Source organism: Mustela nigripes, chromosome 14 (genome assembly GCF_022355385.1).
Source record: "Mustela nigripes isolate SB6536 chromosome 14, MUSNIG.SB6536, whole genome shotgun sequence".
NCBI lineage: Eukaryota > Metazoa > Chordata > Mammalia > Carnivora > Mustelidae > Mustela > Mustela nigripes.
This window is the reverse complement of record NC_081570.1, coordinates 47,798,316-47,804,538: the sequence shown is the minus strand read 5'-3', so window position 1 is coordinate 47,804,538 and position 6,223 is coordinate 47,798,316. Positions and strand designations below refer to the sequence as shown.

Genomic DNA, 6,223 nt, shown 5'->3' with positions numbered 1-6,223 from the left:
ACATATTAGAAGTAAATCAAATTAAAAATTGAAAAGATTTAGTAGCTGATTAGCTAAGGCTTGCCCTATTAGCTCTGTAATAAAGAGTCTGACCCCATTTTCATTATTATTTTTAAAAAGTATTTGGCTGCTGACAGCTTTTAAGCCTCACCCTGCCTCTGCTCCTTCTTCCCCACAACCGGGGAAGCTGATAAGAAAGCCCAGTACTCCCTCCTTTGGCACCGTGGGAAGTTTAAACCAAGTACGGAAACTCTCCCCCCAGCCCCATCTGACCACCATAAAAACCCCAGCCAACTCTCCTGTCCCTGCTCTCTCATGCCATTTTTGGATGGGCTTGGAAGCCACCCTGCTCTCCCCAGAAAGCCTCATTGTGAGAATAAGAGACCTTTTATAATTACTCCCTTAGCACATGAATGCCGTCATCTTCTCTACAGGCCAGCCACAGTCTGTGTGGGCACCTTTAGAGTGACAATGATGAGTTCCCAGTCATACCTTATGTATGCATTTTGGTTTCTGAATAGAAAAATAATAATAGTATTTATTGCCTTCTATACGCTACGCACCGTGCTGACGCTTCTATTTGTACTCCTTTAACCCTCACAAGAGACCTCTGAAGTGGTACTGTTATTATCCCCACTTTACAGATGGGAAAATGGGTCTGAGGAGAGCAACCAGTGGAGGGGAAGGATTGACCAAGATAGCTCCCTCCCCGAGACTCGAAGTGTAATGAAGTTGGTGGCCCCACTGATTAAGAGAAACTTCCACTTCTATGGGAAGTTTTGCTCAGTTTCAGGCAGGTTTAATTTCTGATGAAAGAGAGTATACAAATTAAGACATCCTTTGGCATTTAGAGATGGGAGTGTATTCAATAGAAAATATATTGGGCTCCAATTAAGTGCCAGACGCTAGATAGGTCTCCAACAGAGCTCTAGTAAAGGACCAGAGTCACCAACATCCTGGATGCTGGAGGTAAGATGCCAAGAGAAGGAGAGAAGCCAAGGGTTATGAGCTCACATTTAGAGCATGGGAGAAAGAGGAAGAGCCAGCTAACCAGACAGAGAAAGGACAGTCCTCTAAATAGTGGACCCCCTGAGTAGGTGGGTCTGAAAATATTTTTTTAAGAAGCTGCCATTTAAAAATTGCACAAAGCCTAGAAACTGGTGGAGTTATTGTCTTCGATCTGGAAGTTCCTCTTCGCTTGATGACCCTTATGCAGACAGAAGTAAATGGATACCCACTGCCAGAGGGAATTCTAGAGCAAAGCACTTTATTTTTGCCTTTGGGAGGTTGCCCTCCCTTGCTACTAAAGAGCTCACTTAGGTGGAGGTAGGAAAATTAGCAGAGACCCCAAAGGCTTGGGGATCTGGACTCCCTTTAAAAAGTTCAACTTTGCAATAGGAGAAAGACAACTATCATATAATCCCCCTGATACGAGGAAGTGGAGATGCAACATGGGGAGGGGGGTGTTAAGGGGATAGGAGAAGAATAAATGAAACAAGATGGGGTTGGGAGGGAGACAAACCATAAGTGACTCTTAATCTCACAAAACAAACTGAGGGTTGCTGGGGGGAGGGAGTTTGGGAGAGGGGGGTGGGAGTATGGACATTGGGGAGGGTTTGTGCTATGGTGAGTGCTGTGAAGTGTGTAAACCTGGCGATTCACAGACCTGTACCCCTGGGGATAAAAATACTATATATTTATTTTTAAAAATAAATAGATAAATTTATCTTTAAAAAAAAAAAGTTCGACTTTGTTACCTCTTCCCAGTGATCAGAGATGGCCCCAACTGAAGTGTACTGGCCAAAGGACACCAATGGTTACTGAAAAGGGATTCCCCATGAGGAAATCTCTGAACTGATTATCCAGATTTAATATCAGTATTTAGGCAGCGGAAGAGCAAGGGTCATTTCCGTCAAGTGTGTGGCCTGTGATTCCGCTGGTGGGAACACTTTGAGCACAGTTAGGAGCACAAAGGTGCAGCAACCTTGGCTGAGAATAACAGTGGAAGAGAGTATGGACCTTCCTTAAAGCTCTGCAGCTTCAAAAGTGTCTAAAACAGCTAGAATGTCACTGAGTCAGGAAGTGAGGGTGAAGGTAACCAGCTAGGACCAGACCATGATGATGACCTCATGCAGCAGTGTCAGAAGCTAGAACCACTGAACATGAAAATGTAACCTTATTATAGCCCAAGTTGATGAAGCAGATCATGCAGTTAAAAGGAAAAAAAAAAAAAAGGCATAATCTTAACAATCTTGCTACCATTCTTGGAATACTCATTATGCCCATTGTCTCGTAATGTTCCTGATATAGGAAAGGAGCTTAACCTATGGTAACTGATCAATAACATTCTTATTCGTCTCAGTATGTTGTTGCTTCTGATGGTTAAAGCACTAACTTGGACTTAGTGGTCAAAACAGTCCTGGTAGAATAATCAAGTGACGATGCCAACAGCCCCCTGCCTTTCGAATCTCATTGCTCACTGAGAACAGTGCAAGAAGAGCTATTGTTTGAGATAAGGAAGGAAAGGCTGCTGCCAAAGGCATCATCACAACCCCACCGCAAGTGGTGACGATCTTCTTCCTGCAGCTGGAACCTTGACGGGAGAAGGGAGGTAGTCCTCACCCTCTAGGGACCATTATTAACCGGGTCCAGGATTAGCGGCAGGAGGTGGATTTGTTTGCTTCTTTTTACCCTGAACACACAGCCCAACTCTGGGGACTTTGCCAAGGGGAAAAATAATTACTTGTAGATGGGGGCAATCTGGTCAACCTGCGGATTTGGAAGGGGACACTTCCTTCTTGTGGATGTCTGTCCTCCTCTTTCTTATGTTTCTCCTCGGCTTCCCTCTCATACCTCCTCCTCCACATCCTTGACTTCTCTCCATTCTAAACACAAACCCCACATTTCCTATACTCCCGTCCACATGACCTTGGGAACATTTCCTTATCCCACAGATGTACCACCAAGTATGGCTCTATTGTGTAAGCAGTTTTGGGAAACCCAGGACACCAGACACCTACCTTTCCTAGAAATTCACAGGGCAACTCACCATGCCCAGGGCTCTGGGAAATCCTGTGGTCAAGGCACCATTTAACTCTTGAACCTGGGGCTTCCTGATCTCCTTTGTTTACAAATGCAATCACATTTAATTACTTTTCCACAATGTTTATTCATATAGCTCAGCACTAGGACTCCCAGGGATTCAGATTAGGACAATCCAGGAAGAGGGGGACAGTACAAGGGCACAAAAGTGTGGGACAATTTTGCTGGATGGGGCAATGTGGAAGGAGTGCTGGGAGACAGTGTTAAAGAATTGTGTTAGGGCTCATATGCATAAAGAAGAGAAAGTGGGTGCATAAAGAAGAGGCTACTCACAGAGGGCCCTAAAAATTCTAGTCTGAAAGCAAGTAAGGAGGCTGCAAGTGAATTCCATTGTCCTAGCTCGCCGTTGAACCTCATATGCTTCTCTTATATCTGGGGGGTGAATTGGGAGATGGTGATGGATGTGTCCAGCAGGAAAATTAGGGAAGAGACCTGAGTTGTAAGCTAGATATTTTCATGTTATTCTCTTCAGTACTTTCCAGCTTTTGTCTCATTGTAGCACACATGAAATGATCGTATTTTGGTTTTGTACGGCACACTGCAGTAAACAGAGGATGCTTGGTCCAGAAGAGTAGGGATCAGGATCTCAATCATCCCGTAAGCCATTTGTGCCCTGATGCGGCTGCGAAGTGCTATTCCAGGTGCTAGGGAGTACCTGAAGAGTTTTAAGCATCTAAGTGATCTGATCAGGGTAGCATCAAGGGCTCTCGTAGGTCGCAGCTGAGACCCAAAAAAAGATCAGGAGCAGCTGGTCCATCTAGTTCCACAAACTTGCCAGCGTCCTCCCACTGCAGGATCTTGGGCATATGTTTTGCTTCTGCCTGGAGTTGTTCCCTTCAGCATCGCTGATCTCCACTTTGTCCTCCTCCTCATCCTTCTGCTCACAGCTCGAATATCACATTTTCAAGGAAACTATCCCTCATTCCTCAAGATCAAGTCTCCTTCATATCTTCATATGTATTTTCTCCCATGTCGCTAATTTTAATTTACAGTTATGCATTCATGTTATTATATAGGTTGCTCCCAGAGAGACCAGATATTTGTCATGCTGCTTCCCCACTCAGAAAAAGCCCCCCCCCCCCAACACTTCTCATAGCCATCCTTCAAGATCATTCTTGGTTCCATTTCCCACCAATCTCTCCAGCTGCAAATAATTTTGCCCTTCTTTTCTGGTATGCTATAAGTATGATTTCTGCACATCTCCAATAACTTTGTAGAACAGACATTTAGGGATGTTTTGCCTACCACTGCTGTTTTCTGGGACTTGCCCCCTGGGTCCCTCAGGTCCTAGTCACTGTGGGAGTTGCCAGCTTCATTCTGTGTGACTCCACCTGATGCCCCAGCCCAGAAGAGAGCAGGATGGGTACCTGAACCAATCAGTCCTTTCTCCGGGATTTTAAGGTCTGGGTTAGAAAAGGTTTCATCAACCTGTCTTATATACCAACATTCTAAGATGCTGCACTCTGGAGCTGTGAAGGGCCATGGTTTTGCTTTGTAGAGAACTGGGTCTCCAGTTTTCTGGAAGGAGAAAAATGAAACTCTGCTCAGAGAGAAGCAGGGACAAGACAGTGTCCCATTAGCACTGGTGTCTCTGAGGCCAATTGTTCCTGAACCCCAACTACACCCAACCCTCACTTAGTCTTGGAACTGTGACCTCTCCATGGATGCTTCCAGTCACTTCTATGTGGCTTAATTTGAATGGGTGTTTGCCACTCTGTCACTAAGAATACAAACAAAGTCTTCTGTGTAGATCACTCTTGAGAGCATTTTGGGGTGGTATTCATTGCTTGGATCAAGGACAACCAAGATGGAGAAAGTTAAAACTGCAATGAAGTATCACAGAGTTTAATTTCTCATTTCTAAAATATGTTTATCTGAAGTCTCCACTGGGAGACTTCAGTACAATGGGAAGATTATGGGTTTTGGAATGAGATTTGGGTTTGAGGCCAACTCTATTTTTCTCAAGCAGAAATTGTGAGGCCAGGCAATTGACTGTACTACTTTGAGCCTTATCTGTCAAGTGGAGATGCTAATACCTACCTTAAAGAGTTATTATCACTTGGAAACCTGAGTGATCTATTGGAGGACTTGACACAGAATCCGGCTCAGCACAGGTGCTCGGCATTCCACATGTGACTGGATCTAAGACACCATCAATCATGGCAGAAATCACGATTTTATGTACCACTGAGAAAAGAAAAGCTGATTAATCTATGCCATGCAATCGCTTCTATGAGATATTCTGATTTCAGAGCTGTTAAACTACCAAAAAGACCTGTGGCCGAGAATCAATGAAATGCTGCACGTGTATCAAGCATGGTGATGTAGGCAATGATGTCAGGTCCTGGTGATACAGGAGTGAACGAGGCTGAGCTTGCTTCCCAAGGTGCTAGGAGCTAATAACTAATACATTTCAGATTTTCAAAAGGACCCCAGATAACCTTAGATGGTGAGTTTATCACCATTGCAAAGATGTCCAGGATCAAGAAATAAAGCCACAGAGAAATACTAGACTTTAATCCTCTTATATGTTGTTAGATCCTATAGCAGTTATATTTTCATGCTCTGCATACAATCCAAAACAAATTGTCTGCTTACAATTAAAATCCTGCTGAGTTTCCAAGAGTCCAGTCCCCAGGGAGCTATTTGAACCCCATGTCTTATCCACAATGACGCCATTCTACTTTTAAGGGACAATTAAGGGGTTTCCTTGTAAGTCAGGCCAAACTTTCTCCAAAATTCATGAAGGAAGTGCCTGGAAAAGAAAACGTTCAAGACTTGTTTTCATACTGTCACTTAAGAAGAACAATTTCCAAAATGGACTGATTAAAAAAAAAAAATCAAATTTGGAAGGCCTGTGCTTTATAGCCCTTTACAGCCTTTTAGTAGAACAGAACAAAGTCCCTTAGGAAACTTAATGTAACAGTAACCAAATGTCCTTGTTAAGCAGCCACTTATTGGTCTATTAAATCTGATCTGAACTGTGATATTTTGTGGTAAATCTTTTCTCCAACATAAATTGCTCAGTATGGGCTTCTTAAGGCGTCTTCCCCTCTGGAGACGGCTTTACATCTCCCAGAAAAGGCAAGGCTCTTTGCATCATCCTGGGCAACTTCTGAAG

At 43.8% G+C, this 6,223-nt stretch overlaps 1 long non-coding RNA gene across 1 annotated transcript; it reads right to left on the bottom strand.

The window, feature by feature from the left end:
- Window positions 1-3,186: 3,186 nt before the first annotated feature.
- LOC132001812 (uncharacterized) lies at window positions 3,187-5,853 on the bottom strand. The gene is made up of 3 exons (XR_009399689.1): window positions 5,701-5,853; window positions 5,143-5,289; window positions 3,187-4,620 (listed from the first exon to the last, which is right to left on the bottom strand). It is a non-coding gene; the product is annotated as an uncharacterized LOC132001812 (long non-coding RNA).
- Window positions 5,854-6,223: the final 370 nt, after the last annotated feature.